This window comes from Ursus maritimus, unplaced genomic scaffold (assembly GCF_017311325.1).
Source record: "Ursus maritimus isolate PB19 unplaced genomic scaffold, ASM1731132v1 scaffold_14, whole genome shotgun sequence".
In the NCBI taxonomy this organism is placed as follows: Eukaryota; Metazoa; Chordata; class Mammalia; order Carnivora; family Ursidae; genus Ursus; species Ursus maritimus.
The window spans coordinates 2764846-2782319 of record NW_024423786.1 but is presented as its reverse complement, the minus strand read 5'-3'; the positions used below and the strand labels follow the sequence as shown (position 1 = coordinate 2782319).

Sequence of the window (17474 nt, the reverse complement as noted above, 5' to 3'; positions counted from 1 at the left end):
GGGGGGGGGTGGCCCTCAGGGCCTTTGCACTTGCTGTGTGGCTGACAGCAGTTACTCCTATCTCAATTCTCGAGATCCTCTCCAGGGTAGCTGCCTAGCCAGCCAGGCCGAATACCTCTGGAGAATTCCTGTATCACATCACCCTGCTTGATTTTCTGCATAGCACTTATCATCATCTGACCCTAACTGGTCTATTTACGTGTGTACTGGGCGTCTGTAAGAACAGAGTTGGGTCTGCCTTGCTCCCCGCCGGACCCCAGGGCTGGGCACACCCCCTGCCCGGTTGCTGCCCTTGCTCACTGCCGTCCGCCCCCTGAAGACAACACTGGTTTGCCTGCAGTTGCCGCACCAGGAAGGTGGGCTGGGGGTCAGGAGTTCCTGGTTGGGCTTGGAGCCCGGCACTCCCACAAACTTCGCGTGTGACCCACCGCTGCCCCCACACTACTGTGCCCTCAGTTCCCCAGTTTGTGAAAGGGGGTCGGCTGTGTGCAGGACCCTCCAGCTTTGGCAACCTGAGTCTGGACTTCTGAACTGAGATGTCCTCAGGAGAAGGGAGGACCGGCAAGGATACAGCCTTTCTGGAGAACGAGAAGCAAAACAAAGAAATCCTGCCTGGTGTCAGGCAGAAGGTGGCAAGTCTCAGTCTATGATGCCGAACCCTGGGCTCTGGGAAGGCTCCTGTGTTTCTGTCAGCCTCAGTGTTACCATCTGTAAAAGGGGTATCCCCTCTAGAGCCCAAGCGGGGGGGGGGCACCTCCACCTGGGAGGGTTTCAGAAGGCCTGGGTGGGAGTCCCCAGCCTCAGGGACAGGATTCAGAGGCCCTGCCACTTGACGGCCCCTCCCCAGGAAAGGCCCTGTTGGCTGTTCCCTGCTGAGGGTAACAGTTGAGGGCCAAAGAGTCTGTCTCCCCAAAACATGTTTTAAACCGAGAGGTTGGCTCCATCCTAGGCCTGGACTGGGAAGGAGGGTGGCAGAGCCCAGTTTGGAATTTAAAACATAAATAGAGAGGCATTAAGTACTTTTCAGCATTTAAGGGGAGACAAAGGGAAATTCTCCAGGCGAGACTGTGGGGAAGGTTGCCTTTAAGATGCAAATGTGTATTGTGAAGCCCTGAATGGGGACGTTGTTCGGGGGCCCTGGCCCCTCGCCCCCTGTGGCTGGGCAGTGGGCTCAGAGGGGCCGGTGGGTCGGAAGATCCCGGGAGAAGCGGCCAGAGATCAAAGGAGTGGACTTGTCGATGCTGAGGCTGAAAGGGTGCGATACGTGGGGACCAAGAGAGCTTGGAGTTCCCGGAGGCCTCGCTTGGAGGGAGCCTGCTGGCCCCTCCAGCCCGGTAGGGTCCCAAAGGAGGAGCTGGGCCCCAGCTCTGCAGGGAGAATGGGACAGGCCAGGAGTCTGGTTCCTAAGTGCAGACGGCCCATGCTTAGGGCACCAGCAAAACAGGAGCCCCACAAAGGGTTCTGATAGGATACGCGTTGTTTTAAGAATGGAGGTAAGTGGTGCTCATTAGGGAAGAAGCCAGACCTTGTGGGACCTCTCACAGCGTTAAATGCTGTGTTCATTCCGAATTGCATTAGAGGAGAAGGGATGGGAGGCCCGCTTGCACATGTCTGCATGGGCCTCGAGGGAGGGCTCCACCCCAGGGACCTGGGGACCATGGGTGTCAAGTAAGAATCCCCAACCTAGAGATAAGGCCCACAGAGGTGATAAGAGTTGAGGATGATGGGAGATTTGAACCTGTTTGCAGAATTGAGCCACCTCCCGTCTGTCCATTTTCCAAGAGCCCTGAAGGCTGCTGGACCGAGCAGACAGCAGGTGCAGGAGAAAAGGGAGGTGGGGGCCCCGGGCCCTGCTGTAAGTCACCTGCCTTTCCCCAGGCCTTGTTTCCCCCCATTTCTTTAAAAGCCCATTAGTTTTTAATCAGTAAAATTATTCGTGGTCCAAAACCCAACAGTGCAGAAGGATGCGAAGTGAAAACAAAGCCCCAGCCCCTCAGCCCCGCTCCCCGATCCCGCAGGGCGGGCGCAGGGGTGCCTCTTGCTCTGTTAAGCCGGAGGGCCGGTCAGCACATCCGGCCGTAGCGTGTTCTCCGGAACAGCTGCGGAGCGGCCCCCAGCGTGTGCCCGGCTTTAGTTAGCCAGCCCCGTTGATGGGTGTGCCCCGCTCTTCCAGTGCTTCCATGACTCTCGTCACTAGCCCAGAAATATCGACGGAGTCATCCTGTAATTGGGATTTCTCTGTCAAAGAGAATTGTTAACTTTTGGTGACCTGTGGCCAGGTTGTCCTCAGAGCCTGCCCCTCCCCCCGCGCCCCCCATTTCCTCCTCTGCTGCCCAGTGTTCCCCGCCTGGGGCCTGTTTCCATGAACCAAGGGGGGAGCACTCAGACCTCAGGATTCGTTTTTCTTTCTTTTCGTGTTTTGGAACCCCCAGCTCGTGTATGTGTGCTCTCCCCTGGGCCCCCATCTCAGGGGCTGCCATCACTCCTTAGGGCCACCCCCGATGCCCCCTGCTATGGGCTGTGGCCGAGTCTAGCGGTCTGCCTTCTGCCAGCTTTTCTAACTTCGTATCCCATTCTTCATCCCTGTCAGAGGCCTCAGCCGCCCGCCTGTCTGCCTGGCCGCCCTGGGCTCTGTGGTTCACCAGAGCCCCGACTCCTCCTCCCTGAGGGTCCCGGGGCTTGGAAGTGGGGTCTCTGCCCAGCCCTCCAGCCCGTGTGGGGCACAGGGCCTCAGGCGCTCCGAGCTCGGACGCGGGCTGAGGGTTGGAAAGAGGGAATGAGCGGCGGAAGCCGGCAAACGGCTTCTCCAGGCCGCGCCCCTGAGGAGCTGTGCCCACCGGGCTCACCCTTGGGTGGGGACCTAGGACAGCGGCTCAGAGGGGCTGGGCTGCCAGCGGCAGGGAGGCGAGGCCGGGGTGAGGGGAGGGTAGCTCCCAGCCCGAAGCCTTCAGGGGCATTCCTTTCCTTGGGGGGCAGAGGTGTCCCGGCACAGTCCTAGGGCTCCCCCTGGCCCAGGCCAGCTGACAGGCTCCGAGGGGGAGCACTGGCCAGGCTGGGGCTCTGGGACCCCGCAGCCTTGCCTCTGCCCCTGTGGGAAGTGGGAGGCGAGGCCGGGGTGAGGGGAGGGTAGCTCCCAGCCCGAAGCCTTCAGGGGCATTCCTTTCCTTGGGGGGCAGAGGTGTCCCGGCACAGTCCTAGGGCTCCCCCTGGCCCAGGCCAGCTGACAGGCTCCGAGGGGGAGCACTGGCCAGGCTGGGGCTCTGGGACCCCGCAGCCTTGCCTCTGCCCCTGTGGGAAGTGCCGGCTCTGAAGGGAGCCTGCCCCGCAGGGCTTGGCTTCCTGAGGCGGTTGGTGCCAGAACGGTCTCCTGGCCTCAGACCTGTGGTAGAGCTTGACAGCTCTTCTCCAGAATCCTCTGTCTGAGGCCCGCGGAGCTGGGACAGGATGGAAAACCCGTTCTGGGAGGGGGCTCCGGACCACCAGGACAAAACCTGACAGAGAAACCACCTTTCTAGGTCTTACTGCGCCATTAGCCCGGGGGGGGGGGGCTGCTTTGGCCTCGGCAGCAGCGAGATCCCTGTTGGCGGGGGTGCAGGCGAGGGAATCTCAGCTTTATCTCCCTTTCCTACAAGCAGTCTCAGTTTGTGGACCAACTTTCTTCCTGGGGAAGAACTGAGAGCAGCCTGCGGCCCCCTGCTCAACAGATGGAGCCCGGGTCCCACGCTTGCCAGGAATCGAACGTTCCCCGGGCGGTTGCATGTGGCTGGCTGGTGTATTTCCACCTCCACTGTCCAGATGAGGAAACTGAGGCTTCGGAGAGGTTAGGTAATGTCCCTGATGATATACGGCCAGGGAAAGATGGCAAAGAATTTGCTGTTTACCCCATTGCAAGTAGCCCCCCTCTGCCACCTCCAGACAGTCTCATACTTTGCTTTTATACCACTTATCACTTTCGGAGATTATCCTGTCTTGTGCCTGTCATCCCCACAAGAGCAGGAACCCTGTCTAACTCACTGCTGCATAGGGCCTGGCACATAGTAGGCCCTCAATAAATATTTGTTGAATGAATGAGATGGGATTCAAACCCAGGTCCGGCTGGGAGGCTTGTGCTTCCTGTCACAGCAGCAACCCTACACGGGTCACAACTCAAAAGTGTGTGTGTACTGGGCCTGCTAGGCCGCCTGGCAGAGCGGGCAGGGACTCCACAGGGTTGTGACACCTTTGAAAACCCTAGTGGAAAGCCTACCGTGATCTTTGCAAGGCTCACAGAGTTTTATTTCATAGTTATTTGCTTGTCCAATTTGGGGATCCTGAAGTGGTCAAGAATGAATTAACAGATGCCCTGGAAGTTTCTGCCCGAGATGAGGCGCAACCTCAACCTAGACTCTGCTCCCTAACTGCCATTATCTGAGGGGGGCCCTGAAGAGTGGGGACATTATGGCTCACCGGGCCACTTCCGACAGCCACCTGCCACCCGGCTCTGCCACGGCCTCCTCTTCCCCCAAGTTCAACCCGAGCTTGTTGCTGTCCTGCTTGGACCTGCCAGCAGCCCCCGCCAGGCCCTGCAGCTTTCAGGCCCTGCTGACCTCTTCGACTTTATCTCCCAGCGCTCCGGCCCTCCCTGCAGGCCCCCTCTCCACCGGGCACACCCTGTGCACGGACACCCTGCCAGGCATGCTGCTGCCCGGCCCCCCTTCCAGACCACCCCCCTCTTGTCCGCACTAGCTCCCTCAATCCTGTCATTCTGATTCCTTTTCTCATAAGGTTCCTCCAGCTACGTGAGCTTTTGCTTGCTTCCTATCTGTCGCTCTGCCTCCAAGACCTTGTCTTGCGTAGCATCGAATGATGAAAATCTGGAAACGAATCTAACTCCTGGCCCTAGTCAGTTTCGGAAATATATTTGGGGAAGGGAAGAAAAGCCCAGCCAAATCAATGCCTAATCTGGAGCCTGACATAGCTCTTAGAGAATGGGTTCCTTTCCTTTACTCCCCTCTCATCAAGTGATCTTTCTTGAAAGAGGTGGCTTTTGAGGAATGCTTTGGGACCGTGAAGGGATTGAACGGGAGGATCCTTAGCCCACGTCTTGTAGTCCCATCTGCCCTGCACCCCGCCCCTCAGCCCCCCGTTTTACATGAAGAAGCTGCGGTCCAGAGAAGAGACAGGGCCCGTTCGGGCCATTTGGATCATACTCCAGGTCTAATTCCCAGTCCAGTGCTCTTGCCCCACATGACCCCCTCGTCTGTCCAGTTGAGAAAGCCTCCAAGTGGGTCTCCCTGTTGCCAGATCTTCACAGAGGCCAGGTTTTCCCCAAGCCCCCATCGGATCCTTCCCACCCCCGCTGAAACACTTGGGCAGCTTCCGTTCCTACCCTGGCTCCCCTTCGCTGCTGGCCTCAGACAGCCAAGCCACACACCACAGCAGTGCCTTTGTGCTGCTATTCCTTCACCCAGCAGACTTGCACGGCCTTTGTCCCTTTGTGCCTATCAAGTTAATGTCTTCAGGGAAGCCCTCCCTAAACACCCCATCGGAAGTAGGGTAACCCCCCGCCCCCCACATCTTTCACAAATCACTGTTCCGTGTTTTCCTTCATAGTGCTTATCACTCCTTGGCGAGTCTGTGCTGGCACACAATAGATGCTCAATAAACATTTGAATAAATGCAATAAAAAGGGCCCTCACGGGGTACAGAGATTTGGCCTGGTCTTTTCTGCCCCAAGTATTAAACTAGGCGTCTGGAGAGCCCGGGGGTGGTGGTGGAGGCGAAGACGGCCTCGTCCCCCCAGCCCACATAACTGTCAGGACTAACGAGAGGCGGCTGCACGTGCAAGGGCCGCGACGGCTGCGGGCGTGTGCGGGGCATCCGGACTCCCTGTGCACGGCCCGCCGCCCCAGGACGGGTGGCTTGCGGGGCATGTGGGCGGGACGGGCACGCCAGCTGTGGCCTGAGGGCGGCGTGGGATCTGGGGAGCGGGAAAGTCCTCCTCCATGCCACGGCTCAAAACCACCCGTGAGGACGTGGCCTAGTTCAGGTACGCGCCCACCGAAGCCAGGGTCTCCGGTGGAGACCTCTGGGAGCAGAACGAAGAGGGTTCCCGGGAAAGACGTTCGGGGCTGGCTCCCGCGCTCCCGACCCTTCTCTACTCGGGGAAGCGGCGCGGAGCGCCCGGCCTGGGCCGGTTGAGCTGCCTCGGTCAGGGCCTCGCCAGAGCGGGAGTGGAGTAGCTCCCTGCGGCCCCTCCGTTTCACGGGTGCCCCGGGCACTCGGGGGGCGCCCTTCCTTCCCGCCCCCGGCCGCCCCGCCGCCGCCCGAGGTCAGACCGGCCGGGCCGGCCCGGGTGACCGCAGCCGGGATGCAGCCCCCGCACTGTGCCCCGCGCGGCCGTTAGTCGTTGGGCGCGCGCCCCGCCCCCGACGTCACCGCCGCCCCGGCCCCGCCCCCGTCTCCACGGAGACCCGCACGCTTCCCGGCGCCCGCCTCCCAACGGCAGGCCGGCGACTGCTCCCGCCTGCGGCTCGCGCTGCCCTGGACGCCGTGAGCCAGTGTCTCCCAGACGCTTATTAGCATGCAGACGCCCAGACTGCCTTCTCTGCAGAGTCAGGCAGTAGGTTCAGGGAGGGTCATGGGAATCTCTCCTTTGCCGGGGCGCTTCTTATGATTGATGAGGATCGGCAGGTTTGGGAAAGGAATTAACCGAAGCCTGGAGAGTTTAGACCCTTGAGCATTGTTACTGGTAATTCAGGACCTGCATTAGAACTTTGCCGCAGCACGGTTCTCCTGATAACGTTGCTAACGTTTCCCTGGGGCGGAGCCGAAGCCAGACTCCAGGGGTTTGAGCCCTGGGCACAGATCACCCTGGATAACTTGCCCCCCACGGGGCTGCAGTGAAGGAGGTTCTGAGAGGGTGTTGTGTAAAGGGCCTGTCTCCCCTCCGCTCCCCCAAGAAAGCCCCGGGAAAGACACTGCTTTGGGAACTGCCAATCCGCAACAGATCCTAGCCGGGCTATCACAGAAGCCCTGCAAAGCTGACACTGTCTTTGATCTTGAACTGGGAGGCTGAAAGAATATTCTAGCACCCATTTGTGGTCTCTCCCACTTCAGGCTAAGCCACATCTAAGCCTGCCCAGAAGGCCAACTGCTGGACTTGGAACACCCCCAGAACAGATTTTTAGCTGTCTAGTCCCTGCAGAGGAACCCATGGGTTAAAAATATACATACTGAGGCACCTGAAAGGTGACTTCTAGGGTATGAACTGAAAGCTGGTGCACACCTGACTTAATGCAGGGGCAGCTAGCAGAGCTAGCCTCCAGAATGACCTTTTAACAGATCCCCACTGACCACAGGATGAAGGCACTGTTCCTGATGCTGCCTTCAGAGCCTGCGTGACGAGCACCTGCTGGCCTCTCCATTTCAGAATCCATGTGGCCAGCCCCAGTGGTTACAATGAACACTGGGGACCAGTGCTTCCCAGACTTGCCTGATCATAAAACCACGGGAGACATAATCACACGTAGAACACCACACTCTGCACGTCTCGGTACCTGGCTCACACCCAGACCTGAGATGCCCAAACAAGGCTCAAAACAGCTGTAACTAATTCTTGGGCCCCTGTCTGGCTGGCTTATATGCTAATTAACAACCTGCCTTTGCCTACCCAGCATCCGGCTCAGGCACACCAGTGATCGGGGATCACATTGTTCTGGGGAGTCCGGGCCTCCTTCCTATCCAGGTGAGGCTTCCCGAAGGTCTGGAGAGTCACAGTTGCCTCCGTGACCTTACTCCTGTGCGTACAATAAGGGCATGTGAAGAGCAGTTTTGCAGACTTCAGGCCTTAAGAAAGGAAAAGAGGTTTTTCTTTTCCTACACAGAAAAGCACAAAGCAGGGATAGAAATAAACCTCCGTGCCCACTAATACTAGTCTCTTGCCAACCTGTCATCTTCCAGGGCCGGGATGCTAGAGTACAGTGACTCCCAGCTCCTTCTCCTAGTTCTGTATGGAGCCTTGAGCCGAAAGCCTCTGCGGATGAATCAGCATCCAGAAGAGTGGTTCTCAACTACACACTCGGATCACCTGGTACGCTGTTTAAAAGAAATACCAGTTAGGTATTTTTTTACCAAAGCGCTGAAGATAGGGCCCTGGCATGAGGATGTTTTAAAATGCTAGCTCTCCAGACAAGTCTAAGCATCACCGAGGGGGAGAATGACTGTTTGGGGACAAGTGTAAATTCCGCCTTGGCAGCTCAAGCTCTGGCAACCGAAGGAGATGAGCTCCAGGGGCTCCCAGAGGTCAAAGGGGCAAGCTTCTGGGCATCCCGGCTTCTGGAATGGCCGTCGTGAGTGGGAGCCACTCCAACAGGAGACAGCTGGCTGAAGCTGGGAAAAAAGGGAAGCCTGGGAGGGGGCGTATCACACTTCCCTGGACCATTTCACAGGGGAGGGATGGGCGCCCAAAGGCATTCTCTTTTCCCCTCTGCTAATACCTCCTTCCAGGAGCAAAGCGGGCAGATTCATACAAGGGAGCTGCAAGCAGAAGGCTCAGAACTCAGTCAGAACTCGGTAGATCTCAACCTGGCCCGAGAGCTGAGTTTATATCCCTTCGTCTTGCATGCCCTCTGATACTCACAGCCAGCGTCGGCTGCAGCTGGCTGGGACGGCTGATACCAACGGAGACGTGGGGTTTCTGTGAGGCTAAGCCCTATTTTCAGGTTTGTCGACTTTAGATAGTAATTGCCTCTGACCTTTTTACATTAACAATGTCCTTTTTAAAATAAAATGTACAAACATAAAATTTACCATTTTAATCATTTTTAGGGTACAGTTCAGTGCATTAAGTATATTCACAAGGTTGTGCAGCCATCATCACTATTTCCAGAGTGTTTCCATCATCCCAAATAGAAACTGTACCAGCGAAATAGTAACTCTCCATTCCCCCTGCTCCCAAATTCCTTCCTTCCTTCCTTCCTTCCTTCCTTCCTTCCTTCCTTCCTTCCTTCCCTTTCCTTTCCTTTCCTTTCCTTTCTCTCTCTTTCTCTTTCCTTTCTTTCTTTCGACAGCTTGAGCGCGCAAGCAGGGATGGGGTTTTGGCGGTGGGAGAAAGCTCCATGCCCAGTGTGCAGCCGGATGTCGGGCTCCATCTCATGACCCCATGACCATGACTCCAGCTGAAATCAAGGGTCAGACGCTTAACCAACTCAGCCAGCCAGGCGCCCCAGGAGCCCTTGCTTTTAAATGATCTCGACTAATAGGAATGTTTCTCATAGAGACCATTGTAATTCTAGGTTGCTTTTAGTAAAATTTCACCATGTTTGGAAATGTCTATAGATCCTGGTACTGGAAGATGTCACGCTTACGTGTTTAAATTTAAAATATTCCATTTCTTTTAGCTAAGCCTTTTTTGGGTCTCTTAGAGCCTGACGGATGTGCCGTGGGTTTGGGGATTGTGTGGTGTTTCTAGTGCACCTTGTGGTGCAGAAATGTTCTCCAGGTTGGCAGGAGACCCAGGGTCAACTATTCCATTCCATGACCAACACCCTAACATGGGAATCCTTGGGTTAGGTGGTGACTATTCTAACAACTTTTAAATGGCTCAACCTGTGCCCACCAATTCTGTGGCTGCTTCTGAGATTCCCCTTAGCAACAGTCTTTATCCACACAAAACAAGACAAGCATGCGCGTTAATACTTCAGCGGTAACCAGGAGATGCTATGGCTTCCTGGCCAGGAGACGCCCCCGTGTTACCACCACCAGTTCCCACCATGGAGACTTGCACTGGAGAAAGGACTGAGCCGCAGACCTCAACAAATGGGGACTTCAGACTGCGGGCTCCACATAAATGAAGAACCATAAACTCTCACTAACAGTTCCCGTGTGGATCTTGGGACAGAATCAAGGGTTAGGGGTTTCCCCTGATTAGGAATTGTGGTCGGAAATAAACACTAGGGGCTTGGGCTCTGGGCAGGACTGTCTGACAGCCCAAGCTCACCTGTTCTGAATTTCCCCGTCCTCAACTTCTACTCTACTTGCAGTTTCTTAGATTTTTCCTATTCTAGACCCTTCATAAAAGTGGAATCCCATGTTACATATCCTCTATGTCAGGCTTGTTTTATTTAGCATGTCTTCAAGGAAGCAGCCATGTCAGAGCATGATTCAGAATTTTATTGCTTTTTATGGTGGAATAGTGTATATATTCCATGGAATACTATTCCGCCATAAAAAGAAGTAAAATTATCACATTTTGTTTATCCATTCACCTGCCGATGGGCCTTGGGTCGTGACCAGCCTTTGGCTCTCATGAAGAATGCTGCTAGGAGTGTGACGTATGCGTGTATCTCTGAGTCCCAGCTTTCAGCGATTTGGGGTCTGTACCTAGGAGTGGATCTGCTGGGTCATATGGTAATTCTACGTTTAACTTGTAACTATGTTAACTCTTGAAGAATGGCTAAACATTCCCCACAGCCGCGGCACCATTTACGTTCCCTCCAGCATGCACGAGGGTCCCAGCTTCTCCATCACTGTGAACACTTGTCATTGTGCATGACAGCCACACTAAGGGACGCGCGGTGGTTTGGACTCGCATTCCCCAAGTGACTAACGACACTGAACATCTTTTTCGTGCGCTTATTGGCCATCTGATTATCTTTGGAGAAATGCCTATTCAAGGCCCTTGAACATTTTTGAATTGAATTGTTTTGTTATTGAGTCGTAGGATTTCTTTATAGCTCTGATATTAATCCCTTGTCAGATATATGATTTTCTAAAGTTTTAAATGAAGTCCAACTGATCAATTTGTTGTTGCCTGTGCCTTTGTTGTTATATCCAAGAAATCATCGCCAAAGCCACTGTCATTAAGTGTCCGCCTATGTTGTTTTTTTAAATTTTATGTATTTATTTGATAGAGCGAGAGAGAGAGCACAAGCAGGGGGAGGGGCAGAGGGAGAAGGAGACTCCCCGCTGAGCAGGGAGCCCGATGTCGGGCTCAACCTCCGGACCATAAGATCATGACCTGAGCTGAAGGCAGACACCCAACTGACTGAGCCAGACAGGCGCCCCTCTATGTTTTCTTCTAAGAGTTGTACGGTTTGACCTATCGTTCTGTGATCCATTTTGAGTTGTGTATATGGTGTTAGGTAAGGGCCCAACCTCTTTCTTTTGCACGTGGCTATCCAGTTTTCCCAGCATGATTTGTTGAAAAGGCTGTCCTTTCCCCAGTCAATGGTCTTGGCACCATTGTCGAAAATTAACCATACATGTAGGAGTTCTTTTTTTTTTTCCCACACCCAACGTGGGGCTTGAACTCACAACCCTGAGATCAAGAGTTGCGTTCTCTAGTGACTGAGCCAGCCAGGCGCCCCAGTCGGGGTTCATTTCCGGGCTCTCTATTCTCTTCCACTCGTCTATAGGTCTGTTCTTGTGTCAGTACTACTTTGTTTTGATTACAGTTTTTTTGTTTTAAGGAGACAAATTGATTGAATACACTGCAAAGCAGCAGCAGGCAGGATCCCAAGGAGAGACTGCCTATTGCAGTGTTTTTTTTTTTGTTTGTTTTTTAGAGAGGCAGGGGGAGGGACAGGGGGAGGGGCAGAAGGAGTGGCAGAGAGAGAATTTTAAGCAGGCTGGATCTCACCATCCTGAGATCATGACCTGAGCCAAAATCAAGAGTCAGACACTTAACTGACTGAGTCACCCAGGCGCCCTGACAGGTTTTTCTATTGCGGCAAAAAAATCATGAGTTTTTTTTTTTTTTTTTTTAAGATTTTATTTATTTGACAGAGAGAGAGAGAGAGGGCAAGTAGGGTGTTGGGGTTAATGCGGAGCACGAAATCAGCCATAACCCCCGGCTCGCTAAAACGACACGGAGGCGCTGAGGGCAGGGAAGGTTTCGGAGAAGGGCGCAGGCCCTCGGAGAGCCGAGGCCTGGTGACCACTCTGCCCTTGCAATGCCGCGGGAGTCGCCTTCCCGAAACTTTCCTAGCCCGAACGGCAGCCCTGTGACTTAGGAGACGTAGACATTGTCCCTTACTTAGGCTATGTTTAGCCCAGCTCGTAGAACAGACAAATTAGCATATCGTGGTATGTTTCCCGTAAACAGAGCCTCAGGGTCAGTAAGACCCCTTGCCACGCAGCATGTGCTTGAGAAACAGGGGTAAGGATTTGTGGTGATCCTGAGGGACCAAGACAAGCGGGAACGAAGAAAAGCGAGGGGTCTTTGCGTCTGAGCGTTGACTCTCTTGCTTTCCCCTCGCTTTCACAGCAAAGTTTGGAGCAACCTTTCATCGGTCCGGTAGCGGGATTGCGGGCCATTCCCGGCAGTAGGGGGAGGGGCAGGCAGAGGGAGAAGCAGCCCCCCCCCCCCAGCAGGGAGCCCTACGCAGGGCTCCATCCCAGGACCCCGGGATCATGACCTGAGCTGAAGGCAGACGCTTCACCGACTGAGCCACCCAGGTGCCCCGATTCTGCGTATTGATTTTGTTTCGCAATGTTACTGAATTAGTTACTTTTAACGCCGTGTATATCTTTCCAGGTTTTCTATGTGCAAGAGTGTGGCATCTGTGAACACTTTATTTCTTCCTTTCCAATTTGGAAGTCTTTTACTTCTCGCCTAATTGTTCTGCATAAAACCTCCAGTACTACGTGGAATCAAGTGGCATCCTTGTTTTGTTCCTCATTTTAGGGGAAGCTTTAAGGCTTTCACCACTGAATATGATGTTTGCTGTTGGGTTTTCGTAGGTGGCCCTTGTTACGTAAAAAAAAGTTCGTCTATTGCTACTCAGTGTTCTTACCATGAAAGGGTGTGGTGTTGAATTGTCTTCTATTTATCGGGAGTTGTGCCTGACATAGTGTTATATCAATTTCAGGTGTACAACACGCCGGTTGGATACTTGCATACACCGTAAAATGACCACAGTAAATCTAGTTAACATCCATCAACACAATTACAAAATGTTTTCTTGTGATGAAAAAATTTTTTTAAAAGATTATATTATTTATTTATATGCGAGAGAGGGTGAGCCAGCACAAGCAAGGGGGAAGGGCAGAGGGAAAGGGAGAAGCAGGCTCCCTGCTGAGCAGGGAGCCCGACTTGGGGCTCGATCCCAGGACTCTGGGATCGTGACCTGAGCCGAAGGCAGACGTGTAACTGACTGAGCCACCCAGGTGCCCCGTGATGAAAACTTCTAAGATTTACTCTTTTGCAAGTTTCAAATACATAATACAGTATCATTAACTACAGGCACCGTGCTGTACAGCAATGACATCACGGGCTTCTTTGTACCTGGAAGCATGTACCTTCTTCCCCCCTTCACTCTTTACACCCACCCCCATCCCCCACCCCTGCCTCCGGCAACCACCAATCTGTTCTCTGTATGAGTTTGGCTTTCTGTTTTTTAGACTCCACATATAAATGAGATCGTACGGTATTATGTCTTCGACTTACACTTAGCACACTGCCTTCAAGGTTTATGTTGTCAAAAATGGCACAATTTCCCTTTTTACGGCTGTGTGTATACGCGCGTGCGTGCCCACACACACACACACACACACACCCATGCATCGATGGACTCTTAGGTTGCTTCCGTTCTTGGCTACCTACCATAAATAATGCTGAAGCAAACGTTGGGTGCATATGTCTTTTGACCTTGTATTTTCCTTTCCTTTGGATAAATACCCAGAAGTGGGATTGCTGAATCATATGGTAGTTCTATTTTTAATTTTTTCAGGATTCTCCACACTGTTCTCCCTAGTGGCTGCACAAGGGTTCCTTTTTTCCTCATCCTCACCAACACTGATTTATCAGCTTTTTGATTTAAGCCATTCTGAGGGGTGATATCTCCTTGTGGTTTTGATTTGCATTTCCCTGATGATGAGCGATGTTGAGCACCCTTTCACATACCAATCAGCCATCTATCTTTGTAAAAATGTCTATCCAGCTCCTCTGCCCATTTTTTTTTTTTGCTATTTACAGGAGTTCTTTATATATATATTGGATATTAACCCGTTATCAGATATATCTGATGTGTAAATATATATACGATGTATAAATACTTTCTCCATATTTCTTCAATTCTTGAATATTTTTCAAATGCTTTTCCACATCAATCGATGGGATCGTGTTGTTTTTCCCCCCTCCATTCTAATATTTTACTTATTTGTCAGAGAGAGAGCACAAGTAGGGGGAACGGCAGGCAGAGGGAGAAGCAGGCCCCCCACTGAGCAAGGAGCCCGATGCGGGACTCGATTTGAGGACCCTGGGATCACGACCTGAGCAGAAGGCAGACACTTACCCGACTGAGCCACCCAGGTGCCTGCATTTTCCCTCCATTCTATGAATGTGGATTATATTGATAGATTTTCATGTTGAATCATCCTTGCATTCTAGGAATAAACCCCACTTGGCCATGGTGTACAGTCCTTTATTAGGCGTCAGTTTCCTCCAAGGAAAGCAGACAATCAATGACCTGGTAACATTTTGGTGCTCTTCGGGATAACCTGAATTAATGTCAGACCTGGAGGACCCTATCCCATGGCAAGGAATGAAAAGACAGCAGGAAGGTTCCTGGCCCTTCAACTCCTAGACAAAACAATCCCCAGATAGTCCTTTCTAGGGGTGGAAAAGTGACCGGAGCCAGCCAGGGCACTTTTCTGAACGGACGGCCACGCTAGAAGCAACAGATACAGACGGACACCCAACTATCGGATTCACCCCTTCGATTCAACAGGCCCTCCAACGTGGCCTTTTCCTTCCTTAGAGCTCGAAATTTGTTATGCCTTTACCCTTTCGCCTCCCTGGCCTAAAGTAGGGAGTAACAATTCACCCCTGAACTAGACTAAAGCCTAAGTGGCTAACAAATTCCAGCACTGGCTCCCTTCGTGTAATTCCAGCAAAATTGCATGTACTGCAGCAAAAGACGGCATCCCCAGCCTCGCCGTGTGAATGGAGGCGGGACTTCGGCCAGAGGAAGAGGAGCCAGCAAAGGTAACGTGAAGGCACCGCGCTCGTCTCCTCGAAGGAGGGAGGGAGGGACAGGGTGCGCCATGCCAGCACCCAGGTCATCTTCAGGACATCCGGCATCTCCTGCTGCCCAGGAAGCCACGGTACGGAGAGCTGGTAGCGTGGGACCGGCGGAGCCGTCCTGCCAGTGCCTCACCACAGCCACACAACAGATCGGAAGCACGTGTATTCCACTCGGAATTCTTGGCCAGCCCTTGCAAAAGGCACTTGATGACGTACGGGGAAGGCAGGCACGTTTCAAATGAGGGGAGTCCTCAATTAGTGATCGTGATGGGGTACTGAGGAATGAGATCGCAGCCTGGCATCTTCTTCCAATCGTTTTTAAAACTTATTTTTAGAGTGTTAATTTCAGTGTGTTGGCTCTGCAGGTGCCCTCAACAAATTTTCTTTTTTGTAATGTATACACTCAGCGTGGGGCCTGAACTCACGACGTGAGCCCGAGATCAAGAGCTGGACGCTCCGCCAACAGAGCCAGCCAGGCGCCCCTTCCCTTCAGTTTTTTAAGAGCAGCCAGAAAACTAGATATTGTGTGGTATCTTCCAGTTTAAAAATACTGGTTGGATGTCTGGAAAGTGGGGTCAAAAGCTAATGGGCAGGACTGCAGGTTAGTGTGTGGCACGCATTTGAGAGCTTTTTTTTTTTTAAAGCCTAAATCCTCTCTCCTGGCTCTTAGGAACCAGCAATGGGCCTTATATGTAATTGTAGCTCATAAAACACTTAGGGTAACATTCGCACCGCCTCAACTCTGGCTGCACGTTAGAATCATCTGGAGAGCGCACCTGGGTGGCTCAGTCAGTTAAGCGTTTGCCTTCGGCCCAGGTCATGATCCCAGGGTCTCCCGGCTCAGCAGGGCGTTTGCTTCTCCCTCTCCCTCTGCCCCTCCCCCTTGCTTGTGCTCTCTCTCAAATAAAATCTTTGAAAAAAAAAGAATCACCTGGAGAGGTTTTAAAAGGCTACCAACCTTGGGGGCACCTGGGTGGCTCAGTCGGTTAAATGTCAGCCTTCGGCTCTGGTCATGACCTCAGGGTCCTCGGATCAAGCCCTGCTGGGAGTCTGCTTCTCCCTCTCCCTCTCCGTGCTTGCGCTCCTTCTCATAAATAAACCTTTATTAAGAAAAAAAAAAAAGGCTATCTTGGGAGCACCTGGCTGGCTTAGGTGGTAGAGCACATGATTCAATCTCCAGGTTGTGAGTTCGGGCCCCATGGTGGGTGTAGAGATCACTTAAAATCTTTAAAAAAAAAAAAAAAAAAAAAAAAAAGCTACCTGGGATACCCTAGCAATGTCAAGTTTAATGAATCGGAGGGATCCAGGCCTCCAGCTGATTATTATTTATTTTTATTTTTATTTTTTTTAAGATTAGAGAGCATGCACAAGTGAGGGGAGGGACAGAATCTTTTTTTTTTTTTTTTAAAGATTTTATTTATTTGACAGAGAGACAGCCAGCGAGAGAGGGAACACAAGCAGAGGAGTGGGAGAGGAAGAAGCAGGCTCTCAGCGGGAGGAGCCCGACGCGGGGCCCGGACCCAGGGATTGCGCCCTGAGCCAAAGGCAGACGCTTAACGAAGAGCCACCCAGGCACCCCAGAGGGAGAGAATCTTGAAGCAACTTCTTGCTGAGCGCAGAGCCCAAAGCAGGGCTTGATCCCAGGATCCCGAGATCATGAGCTGAGCCAACACCAAGAGTCGGATGGATGCTTAACTGACCGAGCCACCCAGGCAACCCCCTCCAGCTGATTCTAATACACAGCCAGGCTTGAGAGAAAGGAACCTTCTTCCAGCCAACTTCACTTTTTTAAGATTTTGTCAGAGAGCATGAGAGCACATACAAGCAAGGGGAGTGGCAGGCAGAGGAAGAAGCAGGCTCCCTGCTGAGCAAGGAGCCCGATGTGGGACTTGGTCCCCAAAGGCAGCCGCTTAACCGACTGAGCCACCCAGGCATCCCTCCCAGCCAACTTTAGACAAGTTGTTTCTCTTACCTGTTTTTCCTCTTTACAGAGGGTAGTTCTCACAAGGTTTTTTTTTTTTTTTTTTAAAGATTTTATTTATTTCTTAGGGAGAAAGCAAGAGAGAGCACAGAGAGGGAGAAGCAGACTTGCTGACTGAGAGGAGAGCCTGATGTGGGGCTTGATCCCAGGACCCTGAGATCATGAACTGAGCCAAAGGCAGATGCTTAACTAAGCCACCCAGGCGACCCCCCCTACAAGGTTTTTAAGGAAAGGGAAGGGAAAAGTTTTAAGTTAGGAAGGGGGACACGTGGCATGAAGCCAGCTTTAATAAACAAAGACAAGTAGGGGCACCTGGGTGGCTCAGTTGTTATGAGCCTTTGGCTCAGGACGTGATCCTAGGGTCCTGGGTTCGAGCCCCGCGTCGGGCTCCCTGCTCCGCTGGAAGCCTGCTGCTTCCTCTCCCACTCCCCCTGCTTTGTTCCCTCTCTCGCTGGCTGTCTCACTGTCAAATAAAATCTTAAAAAA

At 52.8% G+C, this 17474-nt stretch overlaps 1 long non-coding RNA gene across 2 annotated transcripts in view; it reads left to right on the top strand.

The window, feature by feature from the left end:
- The window catches only part of LOC103669494, a 14768-nt gene extending 3987 nt beyond the window's left edge, over positions 1–10781 (top strand). The window contains exons 3-5 of one of the 2 annotated variants that reach the window (XR_005834511.1): positions 7656–7726; positions 7942–8071; positions 8488–10781. This is a non-coding gene — a long non-coding RNA (uncharacterized LOC103669494). The remainder of the gene's footprint in view (positions 1–7655; positions 7727–7941; positions 8072–8487) is intronic. The other variant, XR_005834510.1, reaches the window with a different exon arrangement.
- Positions 10782–17474: the final 6693 nt, after the last annotated feature.